The sequence below is a fragment of the Carassius auratus genome, chromosome 38 (genome assembly GCF_003368295.1).
Source record: "Carassius auratus strain Wakin chromosome 38, ASM336829v1, whole genome shotgun sequence".
Taxonomy (NCBI): Eukaryota; Metazoa; Chordata; class Actinopteri; order Cypriniformes; family Cyprinidae; genus Carassius; species Carassius auratus.
In genome coordinates, this window is record NC_039280.1 from 21,892,422 (window position 1) to 21,906,500 (window position 14,079).

The window sequence follows — 14,079 nt, forward strand, 5'->3', positions numbered from 1 at the left end:
CACCCTCTGCAGTGCCTTGCGGTCAGCCACTGAACAGTTCCCATACCAGACTGTGATGCAACTGCTCAGGATGCTCTCGATCGCACACCGGTAAAAGTTCACCAGGATGGTTGAAGACAGCTGGTTCTTCTTCTTCATTTACAATATGACATTATATGAATCATTAAGTAGGAATTAAAACTGTCAGTGATTTTTTTTTATCTTAATAATTATATGCTTTTCTCATTATAGTTTTTTTTCAGTCGCTAACAAGCATTTGTCCAAGCAGTTGTCACATTTTCAAAACTCTAAACACAATTAGCACAGCATCTGTCTATTGTGGCCATACCATTCACACATTTCATGTCGTTTTCACACAATATGGAGTCATTGAACACATTTCCACAATGCTTACATTTTCTGAACAGACAAGCTATACCTCCCAACAAAATTATGGATCGTTTTTGTAGTATTTACAAATGTTAACACACAACATCCCACAATAGCAAAAACAATGTTCCAAACCTTAGATACAGTATAAAAACCTCTGCTTCCGCGATGATATCAGTTCAAAAACAATATATTTTAGCTGATTTATGTTGTGTAAATTGGGCCAACCACAACTGATTCCAATCTGGCTTAGACTCAATGGCAGGGGTTATTTTTTTCTATTACATTGACACTTATACAATAAAAGGAGGATTTTGAAGAGTGCTATTTTTGGAAACAGAAACAGAAAAAGACAAACACTGTAATGTATGGACGAGGAAGAGTAAGAGCAAGGGGCCCAGGGAGAAGAGCAGGAGCAGTGAAAGATGCAGTGAGAGGAGCAGTGATAGATGCAGTGAGAGGAGCAGTGAGAGGAGCAGGAGCAGTGAGAGGATCAGGAGCAGTGAGAGATGCAGTGAGAGGAGCAGGAGCAGTGAGAGGTGCAGGAGCAGTGAGAGGAGCAGGAGCAGTGAGAGGATCAGGAGCAGTGAGAGGTGCCGGAGCAGTGAGAGGAGCAGGAGCAGTGAGAGGATCAGGAGCAGTGAGAGGTGCAGGAGCAGTGAGAGGAGCAGGTGCAGTGAGAGGTGCAGGAGCAGTGAGAGGAGCAGGTGCAGTGAGAGGTGCAGGAGCAGTGAGAGGTGCCGGAGCAGTGAGAGGAGCAGGAGCAGTGAGAGGCTCAGGAGCAGTGAGAGGATCAGGAGCAGTGAGAGGAGCAGGAGCAGTGAGAGGAGCAGGTGCAGTGAGAGGCTCAGGAGCAGTGAGAGGAGCAGGAGCAGTGAGAGGTGCAGGAGCAGTGAGAGGAGCAGGAGCAGTGAGAGGACCAGGAGCAGTGAGAGGATCAGGAGCAGTGAGAGGACCAGGAGCAGTGAGAGGATCAGGAGCAGTGAGAGGTGCAGGAGCAGTGAGAGGATCAGGAGCAGTGAGAGGTGCAGGAGCAGTGAGAGGAGCAGGAGCAGTGAGAGGTGCAGGAGCAGTGAGAGGAGCAGGAGCAGTGAGAGGTGCAGGAGCAGTGAGAGGAGCAGGAGCAGTGAGAGGTGCAGGAGCAGTGAGAGGATCAGGAGCAGTGAGAGGTGCAGGAGCAGTGAGAGGAGCAGGAGCAGTGAGAGGTGCAGGAGCAGTGAGAGGAGCAGGAGCAGTGAGAGATGCAGGTGCAGTGAGAGGATCAGGAGCAGTGAGAGGTGCAGGAGCAGTGAGAGGATCAGGAGCAGTGAGAGGATCAGGAGCAGTGAGAGGTGCAGGAGCAGTGAGAGGAGCAGGTGCAGTGAGAGGAGCAGGTGCAGTGAGAGGATCAGGAGCAGTGAGAGATATAGTGAGAGGAGCAGGAGCAGTGAGAGGAGCAGGAGCAGTGAGAGGTGCAGGAGCAGTGAGAGGATCAGGAGCAGTGAGAGGTGCAGGAGCAGTGAGAGGAGCAGGAGCAGTGAGAGGTGCAGGAGCAGTGAGAGGAGCAGGAGCAGTGAGAGGTGCAGGAGCAGTGAGAGGAGCAGGAGCAGTGAGAGGTGCAGGAGCAGTGAGAGGATCAGGAGCAGTGAGAGGATCAGGAGCAGTGAGAGGTGCAGGAGCAGTGAGAGGAGCAGGTGCAGTGAGAGGAGCAGGTGCAGTGAGAGGATCAGGAGCAGTGAGAGATATAGTGAGAGGAGCAGGAGCAGTGAGAGGTGCAGGAGCAGTGAGAGGATCAGGAGCAGTGAGAGGTGCAGGAGCAGTGAGAGGAGCAGGAGCAGTGAGAGGTGCAGGAGCAGTGAGAGGAGCAGGAGCAGTGAGAGGTGCAGGAGCAGTGAGAGGAGCAGGAGCAGTGAGAGGTGCAGGAGCAGTGAGAGTAGCCGGAGCAGTGAGAGGATCAGGAGCAGTGAGAGGATCAGGAGTAGTGAGAGGAGCAGGAGCAGTGAGAGGATCAGGAGTAGTGAGAGGAGCAGGAGCAGTGAGAGGAGCAGGAGCAGTGAGAGGTGCAGGAGCAGTGAGAGGAGCAGGAGCAGTGAGAGGAGCAGGAGCAGTGAGAGGATCAGGAGCAGTGAGAGGATCAGGAGTAGTGAGAGGAGCAGGAGCAGTGAGAGGTGCCGGAGCAGTGAGAGGTGCAGGAGCAGTGAGAGCAGGAGCAGTGAGAGGAGCAGGGGCAGTGAGAGGATCAGGAGCAGTGAGAGGATCAGGAGTAGTGAGAGGAGCAGGAGCAGTGAGAGGAGCAGGAGCAGTGAGAGGATCAGGAGCAGTGAGAGGATCAGGAGTAGTGAGAGGAGCAGGAGCAGTGAGAGGTGCCGGAGCAGTGAGAGGTGCAGGAGCAGTGAGAGCAGGAGCAGTGAGAGGAGCAGGGGCAGGTGCTCCTGCTCCTCTCACTGCTCCTGCTCCTGCTCCTCCTTTTAAGAACATTAAATGCCCCGAATAAACATTAAAAAGATTAATTGTCCTTTTAGACAGTGACGTTGAATAGACAACACAAATAAAGTTGTTTTTTTAAAAACCGTTAACGTTGTATGTTTTAATTCTGTGACTCTCCTCATTAATCAATAAATTCTTGTATTCTGTTGGGAATATATTTCTAGCCTTTCCATCGCATCTTGCTCTTCAAAGGGATAGTTCACCCAAAAATGACAATTCTCTCAACGTTTACTGAACCTCTGTCATCCCAGATGTTTCAAGGGGACAAAATTAAAATATAGGTATTTGTATTTTTTTTTTATATGCCTATTGTTTCAAGACAGTGATTCATTAACAGGGGTTGCATGGTCTGTCATATTCTCTTTGTGTATAGTTTTTGAAGTGTCATTTTTGGATGTCCCATACACTTGCATTATATAAGGAATCTTTTTTTTTTTTTCTAAAACTCTTAGTTTGTGTTCCTTTGATAAATGAAAGTCATACAGGATGGCATGAGGGTGGAAATTATGGACTTTCCATTTAATCCATTTCCCTGTATTTAAAAAAAAAAAAAAATGTTGGCGTTCCGATGGGTTTCATTTTACTTAATATACCTAAATATACATGTTTGACCTGTGCCATTGCATTTTTTCGTTTCCTCCCTTTAACCATTCTTCTGTATTGTATGTCGAAAAAAAAGTATTTCTACTTTTTAATACTTGAATACAATTTAAAGTTGTACTTTTTTACTTTTACTTAAGCATGATTTTGACCAGATACTTTGTACTTTTAATTAAAAAATTTTGAGTACTTTTTACACCTCTGCCCTGTAGTGTAGTTTAGTAAACATCCATATGTATTCATGCTTGGTTGTCCGTGTTTGCTGCTCACAGGACAAGGTCACTTTAACGTTCCAGTTTCGTTACATGCTCTGGGAGCAATGTATTAATAGTAAAATATTTTTTTTTGTCCAATGAAATAATTTTACTTAGATTCAATAAACGATTAACACTGTCGAACAAATCATTTTATTGTACTATTAATGATATAATACTACAAGTAATTCCTGAAGATGAATGTAGTTAATAATAACCCATTATGATTAATTATGTATATCTCACTTTGAGCTAATTTGTTACACACACACACACACACACACACACACACACACATATATATATATATATATATATATATATATATATATATATATATATATATATATATATATATATATATATATATATATATATATATATATTGTATATCAAACATATTCACCTACAGATAACACCTTGTCTGTAAACTGTTTAAGCAGTGGCACATATTTTTTTATATATAGACTATATTATGAAAGGCTTGCTCATGAGGCATTCAAATAACCTTGGACCGTAACCCCTCCGGCACAAACAAACGACTCGGTGGGTAACCAGGTGGAGGCGTTACCCCTTCTAAGGCTGTCTTGACCTTCGATTCGACCTCCCATACCAGACTGGAGGGTTTGATGTTTTTAGACCCTGGGCAGTACGAGAGAACAAAATCAAAACGTCCGAAAAAAAGAGCCCACCGAGCCTGCCTGGAGTTGAGTCTCTTAGATCTCTTAGATCTGATGTATTCAAGATTCTTATGATCGGTACAAACGATAAAAGGTACCCCCGAACCCTCTAACCAATGACGCCATTCCTCCAACGCTAACTTAACTGCCAACAACTCTCTGTTAACAATGTCATAATTATGTTCGGCAGGCGATAGTCATTGAGAAAAGAATGCACAGGGATGAATTTTGTCGTCTGAGGAAGCGCGTTGTGAAAGCCATGCTCCTACTCCCACCTCTGACGCCTCGACCTCCACCACAAACTGATGTGTGGGATCAGGGGTGACAAGAATGGGAGCCGAAACGAAGCGACTTTTGAGGTTGGTGAACACTGCCTTGGCAATGTTCGACCACCTGAACGTCATTCGGGGGGAGGTCAAGGCAGTCAGAGGTGCGACTACTTGGCTGAAGTTGCGAATGAAACACTGGTAAAAATTGGCGAACCCCAGAAACCGCTGTAGGGCCTTACGGGAATGTGGACTTGGCCAATCTACCACAGCCTTAACCTTGTCAGGATCCATGCGCACTCCCTCAGAAGAGATGATGTACCCTAGGAAGGGAACAGACTGTGCATGAAATGAGCATTTCTTCGCCTTGACAAAAAGCCCATTCTCTAACAGTCTCTGGAGCACTCGTCTAACGTCTTGAACATGTTCCTGGAGAGACGAAGAAAAAATCAATATACCATCCAGGTAAACATATATGAATTGATCTACCACAGTGGTTCCCAAACCTGTCCTGGAGTACCCCCAACACTGCACATTTTCTTTGTCTCCCTAATTAAACACATCTGATTCAACTCATCAGCTCATTAACCCATGTGTTTCCGGTTCCGGTTGAGTGAACGCTGTGCGTGTGTGTCTGCCGCTACTCACCGGGTCTCCTCTATTCTAATCTATCCTGCTGGACATTTTTGTGTCGTTTTTTCTTTCTTTTTTTTTCTTGTGTCTGCCGCTATTAAACCGGTGCTTTCCTGCCCTGCTGGACTTGTTTGTGTCAAACTACTCTTGTGGATTTAGTTTATCGTATCTTCTCCCAGTGCCTCCTGAATTTTCCCGGTAGCATTGTTGTTCACGCTGCTCTTGCCAACCCGTGGATTACTGCTACAAACTTTGCTACAATTTGCCGTGGATTACTGCTACAAACTTTGCCACAATCTCCGTTGGGACATTGGAACATTTGCTTTTGTTGTGTCAATCCGTGGACTACTGCTACAAACCTTCCATCCATGGAGTATTGCTACAAACTTTCAATCCGTGGACTATTGCTACAAACTTTCAATCTGTGGACTATTTCTACAAACGTTGATACACACTGCTCCTTCTGTTCTGTTTGCTATGGCCCAGCACACCGGCTCCTTTCCTGCATGAGGTTTCTTCCTCGCTCCCTTCACTGCGACTACTTGTGGTGAGTGTGTTTTTACCCACTTGACTCATTGTTGTCCCTAGTCTGTTTTGTGGTCTGCGTACTGCACTACGCTGATTACATCTCGGACTGGTTTGTGTTGTGAGCCTGGTCGGCTAACATCTAGCATTAGCGGGGTGTTGCTGTGTTGCTTGTGTGAACTTTACTGTTTGTGTTGTGAGCATTTAGCATTGTAGCATTAACGATATATGGCTAACATGTAACATCAGCAGAGTGTTACTGTGTTGCTTGTGGAAACTTTAATGTGTCGCTTTGCTGTTGTTGCGTGTCGAAACTTTACTGTGTCGACACTGTCGCTGTCATGTTTTCCGCTGGCAGCTGTACTAATGTCCTCTTAACTTGCTCTATACTGTGTGTGTATGTTTTTTACAATTTGGAAATGGAGCATGTTTACACCCCTACTACTCTCAAACTGTTGGGTTGCTACACCCCCTTGGACTCAACGCTGTATAAACTCTGCAGCTCGCTCGGTATTATTCGTAGTCCACGTTATGTTCATCGCGGAAAAAGAGGACCGACTCTTATCTACGGACATGATGCGCTCATTCCAACGACATACACGCCCGATCGTTGTAGGCGACCCCAGCATAAGAACAGGGGAATTAACTTCGAAAATCTCCGTCACCCCTCCACACTGTCTGCTTTTGCCTCGACGTCAAATCAGAACTTTAATATTGCCCATCTAAATGCGCGATCAATCGCAAACAAAACGTCCCTAATAAATGATCTTATCCTTGACAAAAAGTGGAATTTGTTTTGTATCTCAGAGACTTGGCAGCAACCTGGTGATTGTATTCATTTAAATATGCTGACACCCCTGGCTATTGTTATATATCCAAACCAAGATTGGTAGGGAGAGGAGGCGGGTTGGCGGTAGTACACCACTCTGACCTGTCTGTTAAAGAACTCAGGCCTTTTGAAGTGACATCTTTTGAATATATTGCTGTAAAGGTTGTTACTATACCCTTACTACTACTGTTAATCTACCGCCCCCCCCCCCCCATGTTTACACCCCTACTACTCTCAAACTGTTGCGTTGCTACACCCCCTTGGACTCAACGCTGTATAAACTCTGCAGCTCGCTCGGTATTATTCGTAGTCCACGTTATGTTCATCGCGGAAAAAGAGGACCGACTCTTATCTACGGACATGATGCGCTCATTCCAACGACATACACGCCCGATCGTTGTAGGCGACCCCAGCATAAGAACAGGGGAATTAACTTCGAAAATCTCAGTCACCCCTCCAGACTGTCTGCTTTTGCCTCGACGTCAAATCAGAACTTTAATATTGCCCATCTAAATGCGCGATCAATCGCAAACAAAACGTCCCTAATAAATGATCTTATCCTTGACAAAAAGTGGAATTTGTTTTGTATCTCAGAGACTTGGCAGCAACCTGGTGATTGTATTCATTTAAATATGCTGACACCCCTGGCTATTGTTATATATCCAAACCAAGATTGGTAGGGAGAGGAGGCGGGTTGGCGGTAGTACACCACTCTGACCTGTCTGTTAAAGAACTCAGGCCTTTTGAAGTGACATCTTTTGAATATATTGCTGTAAAGGTTGTTACTATACCCTTACTACTACTGTTAATCTACCGCCCCCCCCCCCCCAAACCATCTGCAAATTTTCTGTCTGAATTGAATGAACTTCTCATAGTAATTTCATCTCTCTGTTCTGCCACAATTATGTTAGGGGATTTTAACATACATGTGGATATAAACTGTTCTTACAACTCGGAGTTTAACTCTGTATTGGATTGTTTTAGTTTAACACAGCATGTTAACTTTCCTACTCACACTCATGGCCACACTCCGGATCTGCTCTGCTGCTCTGGCTTGGATGACATTTCTGTTTCTGGTTCCATTTCTGGTGTATCTGACCATAAGTTAATTGAATGCTGTTTTCATACGGTCACAACTCCTACCTCCTCTGAGAAAATAACCATCACAGGTCATAATACCAGATCAATTGACCACAGCATGCTTGCTGCCTCTATACAGGCCTCACCGTTATCTGAGCTGGACGAGAACTCATCCCCAGATAACCTGGTTGATATGTACAATGACTCCCTGAACAACCTGCTTGATAGCTTAGCCCCTGTCAGGTCTAGGCTTGTACCAGCAAACCGTAGATGTCCCTGGTTTACCCCTGAGCTCAGGCAACTAAAGGCCGCTGGCCGCCGTCTTGAACGGCTATATAAAAAAACTGGCCTTACAATTCACTCTTTGCTCTACACTGAACATACCCAGACATATAGAGACGCCCTTAACGCTGCCCACTCAAACTACTACTCATCACTCATCACCTCCTCCATGTCCAGGCCAAAAACCTTATTTAGGACTGTAGACAAACTTCTCAAACCCCCTCTCATTGCCTGTCCTAAGACCCCTGAACAGTGCCATTACTTCTTAGAATTCTTTGAAGACAAAATTACCCAAATTTACAACACCTTTAACACCCATGTTAGCTCTCAATCTACTCCTCCTCCCATGGGCCCACAGCTCTCCCAGTTTACTGTTATTGACTATATACCACTATCACTGACATCATTATTAAGTTTAACTCTTCCTCATGTCAGCTCGATCCTGTCCCCACCTCTTTACTCAAGGCCTGTGTCATATCTTTAGCTGAACCCATTACACTGATTGTAAACGCCTGTCTCAACTGGTGATCTGTCTGCTGCACTCAAAACTGCTGTAATTACACCCATTCTCAAAAAACCTAATTCTGACCCTACATCACTGTCTAACTACCGTCCAATCTCCAACCTCCCCTTTCTGGCTAAGGTATTAAAAAAGTGGTGGCCTCACAACTACACACTTTTCTACACCATCACAACCTGTACGAGCCTTTTCAATCTGGCTTCTGCCCATGTCACAGTACAGAGACTGCCCTATTACGCATAGTTAACGACCTCCTTCTGTCTGTGGACTCTGGCTCACTCAACATTCTCATCCTTCTCGATCTTAGTGCTGCTTTTGATACAATAAATCACAATGTCTTAATCTCCCGTCTGTCTACCATTGGTGTTTCAGGCACAGCCCTAAGTTGGTTTCAATCTTACCTCACCAACAGAAAACAGTTTGTCGCACTTGGCACACATAAGTCTTCTATGTCCCCAGTCACTCGTGGTGTCCCTCAGGGTTCGGTTCTCGGGCCACTCCTCTTTCTCATATACATCCACCCTCTTGGTCAGATTATTCGGAGCCACGGTCTAAATTTCCACTGCTATGCTGATGACATTCAACTCTATCTTACCACTACTTCCTCCTCTGACACCCCCCCCCAACTTGCTCACTGACTGCCTTTCTGACTTAAAAACATGGATGGAAAACAATTTTCTCAAACTCAACATGGATAAAACTGAAATTCTGCTGATTGGCCCCAAAAGCATGCTCTCCAAACCGTACACTTTTACTCTTAATATTGATGATTCACCCGTTCACCCCACCCCGGTTGTCAAAAACCTTGGGATTACATTCGACTCCACTCTCAGTTTTGATCATCATATCAAATCACTCACTAAAACTGCCTTCTTTCACCTCCGTAACATTGCCCGTCTCCAACCTTTCCTTTCTATTAGTGATGCAGAGACTTTGGTTAACTCCTTCATCATGTCCCGCTTAGATTATTGTAACTCACTTTTCCTTGGTCTACCCACAAATCCCTTCAAAGATTGCAATACATTCAAAACTCAGCAGCCAGGCTCCTTACACATACAAAACGATCTGCTCACATCACCCCCATTCTCCATCAACTCCACTGGCTACCAGTCCCGTCCCGGATTAAATACAAAATACTACTACTCACCTTCAAAGCTCTCCATAACCTCGCTCCTCTATACATCTGTGACCTCCTGATTACATACACCCCCTCCCATTCACTCAGATACTCCGACCAAAACCTTCTTGTTATTCCCCGCACTAGACTTTCCACCGTGGGTGGTAGGTCTTTCAGTGCCCTGGCCCCAAAACTCTGGAACTCCCTCCCACAAACCTCTTCGTGACTGTTCATCTCTTCCTTTCTTCAAAACGCATCTCAAGACATTTCTGTTTAATGATCACTTCTCCTCATACAATTCATAATCCATCTACTGTATGTTTTGTTGTATTACTGTTTGTATCACTAATTCTTATGTTTCATATGTAATGTTAATTTGTTTATTCTGTTATTATGTCTGTTATTCTATTTCTATGTAAAGCGACCTTGGGTCTGAGAAAGGCGCTATATAAAATAAACGTATTATTAATATTATTATATTATGTGATAATGAGCTGATGAGTTGAATCAGATGTGTTTAATTAGGGAGACAAAGAAAACGTGCAGTGTTGGGGGTACTCCTGGACAGGTTTGGGAACCACTGATCTAGCATGTCTCCCAACACGTCATTTACGAGTGCCTGGAAAACCGCTGGGCTGTTGGAAAGCCCGAAGGGGATAACCAAATATTCAAAGTGCCCCCTGGGGGTATTAAAAGCGGTTTTCCATTCATCCCCCTTCCTGATGTGAACCAAATGATATGCATTGCGTAAGTCCAGTTTCGTGAAAATGGATGCTCCCTGCAACCCTACGAAAGCTGAAGATATCAACAGCAAAGGATAAGAATTCTTTACCGTGATGTTCTTATATCTATCGCACAGTCATAGGAACGATGCGGAGGGAGAGAAGCAGCACGGAACTTAATGAACATCTCCTTCAGGTCGAGGTACTCCGCAGGCACGTTAGACAAATCTGCTGCCTTACTCTGATACACAGAACCAGACACAGAGGGACAGGCAGACACTAAACAGGATTCATGACAGTGGTTACTCCATGTGGAAATAGTGCACCAGTCAACCCGGGGGTTGTGTTTAGAAAGCCACGGGTGTCCCAAAACCACTGGTGCAAGTGGTGAGACCATTAGCAGGAATGAGAGGATTTCTGTGTGATTGCCAGAGGTGATGAGGGTGATACTTTCAGTGGAATGTGTAATCCTGGAAAGTTCTTCACTATTGAGTGCGTTGACGGTGATCTGGTGCGAGAGAGGAGTGATGGGGATCTGAAGTTTAACAGCCAGTTTGACGTCCATGAAATTCCCCTCCGCTCCCGAATCCAGAAGTGTGTTGGTGCAGTGCGTCAATGTTCACCATCTCAGTCTTACCCGGAGGAGGGTCGATGGTGGTGATGAGGTCTTCTCGGTGGAGATCCCACCTGATAGTAGCCTCATACTTACTACTGGGTCTGCTCTTTTACCGGACAGGAGTGGATGAAGTCCCTGGGATCTCCGCCTCTCGCTCTCCTCCCGGGAAAGCCGAGCTGTCCCCACCTGCATGGGCTCGTGATTGAATGCGGTGCTGACCTCACTCGCACCATCGGGCTGGTGGTCCTCTGAGCTGGGCTGTGGACGGATGGGGCGCGTCAACCTGGTCACGCGATTAGACGAGCGTCAACTCTCAGAGTGAGTTCTATCAGTCCGTTTAGCGTCTCTGGAAAGTCCATGACGTAAATCTCCTTATGAACGTGGTCAGACAGCCCATGCAGGAACAAATCCCACTGCACTTCCTCATTCCAAAGGCACTCTGCGGCCAGGGTGCGGAATCGAATGGAAAAAATCCGCCACCAAGCCTTCTCCCTGTCGCAGTTTGGCGAGTTATCTGGCCACCTCCTTACCAGCAATGCACGATCGGAAACTCGCCGAAGAAATGAGAATGTGCCTGGAACGAGGTGCAGCAGTCATGTCCGTTCTCCCACACCAACGTTCCCCAAAGCGCTGCTCTCCCTGACAGCAGGGTTAATACAAATGCAACCTTTGTCTGTTATAATACTCTAATAAGAATTAGTTGATAAGTACAGTAGTTGCAAAATTGATTATAGTCAATAGACCATCAAAATAAAATGTAGTGAATATATTAACATAAATGCAATTTAGACTTGCACTATTTTCATTTACTAACTGCTTGTTTTCTTTAAAAAAATAACTTTTCTTTATTATATAATTAACAAAAAATGCCTCTAACAGTAGCGTGCTCTATTCTGTCTATTTGTCAGGGATTTAGAAGGAGAACTCAATTTCAGTGTGAGTAACAAGGGTTTATTGACAGAACAGACTGATACAAGAGGGTTGTGAAGTGCACAAGTGATACTACAACAGGAACGCAGTAAACAAAGACAGTTAGAGAAGGCCACTGGAACAACTTCAGACATCAACTGGCAGAATACTATAGCAGCAGAGGGGGCGACAGGACCAGGCTGATGGAGAAGAGCACACAAGGCACCATAGAGCAGAGCTCAGATACTAATTGACTGCCAACTCCGAAGCAGACCGAGTGCCAGGCACGTGGAACCAGTGGCGGAACTCACATGAACAGGACAGGAACTCTAACACAAATAGACAAGACAGGACAAAGCTCCACAGGAAAATAGTTACCCCACAGTAAGGGGATAAATAAAAGAACAAAAAAATAAAGAGTCATGTAACAATAAGAAAGAAATAATTACCAACTTAAACCAACACACTAACTTAAAGAATATCGAACAAAATACAGAACAAAATGAATACTAACCAATAAAAAACAAATAAAAAAAACAAAACAAGAAAAAACAGATTGTTAGACAAGAACACAGAACTTCAAAGGACTAGACTAAACAAGTGCAGGGAGACACAGACACATACTCAGCCACGTTCACAGACAGAGACAAAAACTGTGACAAAAGGGGTGAGAATGACCAAAAACCGGCAAAGATAACAATTACATTTAGCAAGTACAATTAGACAAACAAGGCTAACAAGAGGATGTGGTAAAGAGGAAACAAGGAGGAGGGGCTAAAGAAGCACATGGCCAAGAACATAGACATAGACACAAGAAACAAAACATGAGACAAACAGTCACTGCAAAACCCTGACACTATTTTCTTTGTATTTATTATATGATTTAAAAAGAAAAACTTGTTACGAATACTGCATTAAGCTAACTGAGGCTTGTTATAGTACTTGCATTTCATTGCTCTTTTGTTGTTTTTGATCGCGTCCATTGTCCTCATTTGTAAGTTGCTTTGGATAAAAGTGTTAACATTAAATGTGTATATATATATATATATATATATATATATATATATATATATATATATATGTGTGTGTGTGTGTGTGTGTGTGTGTGTGTGTGTGTGTGTGTGTGTGTGTGTGTGTGTGCGTGCATGCATATACAACATTGCATTTTTTTTTTTCAGTTGAAAGTATGTATGTCCTATGCAGACATTCTTTAATGCTTTAGGTCAGTAATTCAAAGGTTTATGTATTACATGGGTGATCTAAAAAATATTACATACTTATTTTACATATTTATGATTACATGAAATTACATTCTAGATTATCAACATGCCTGAAAAAACACTCCTTCTAATCGACCCAATGGGAAATGAAGGTTCCTACAAACGTAAAAAGAACTGGAGGTCTCATTGTTTGAACTGTTTCATCTTTGTTTAAGGTTTTTTTTTTTTTTTTTTTTTTTTTTTTTTTTTTTTTTTGATGCTATTCAATTCTAAACATTTCTACCAAATCTAGGATTTTTTTTTAAAACTGAGGTGTGATGAGGAATTTGGATCTGGATTTGGCAGCATGCTGGAAAACAATCCTAACAAAAGCATGCTTAAAATGGTATACAAAAAAACATATATAACAACACAAACTGATAAAACAGTAATTTTGAGTGTCTTTTTTTTTTTTTTTTTTTTTTTTGCTGTTTGAATGAAAAGTTAATATAAATTGCACCATTTTAAATATTCATACTTTAACATGGAATATTTAATTTAATGTATTAATGTTTAGAATAAGTGTTATATTCTACACTGTTTTAGCTGTACACATTTACTAATATTCATCTATTTTATTTTCAGGTACAGTGTGAGAACTGGACACATTCTGATTATTGCAAATTCAAAAAGAATAGCCTAAATGTGTTTATGGGCACGAAATGTGTGGGGAACAAATTAATTATTTCAAATGGTTTATGAAAGTATTTACCTGTATCACTTGAAACATTTTGCAGCACTCTTATTTGGTATATTGGTCTTTTTTAGTACATATTTCTATTAATAATAGGTGTTGTTTTGCATATTTGGTATTCTCTGCCTCTGTGTCGTATGATTTTGAACTTTTAAAATTAATTTATGAATTAATGAATTTTTCATCTTGTTCATATTATTATGCATTATTATACATAATCTCAATTAATTTGAGACTGGTGTTTTGTTTTGTTTTTCC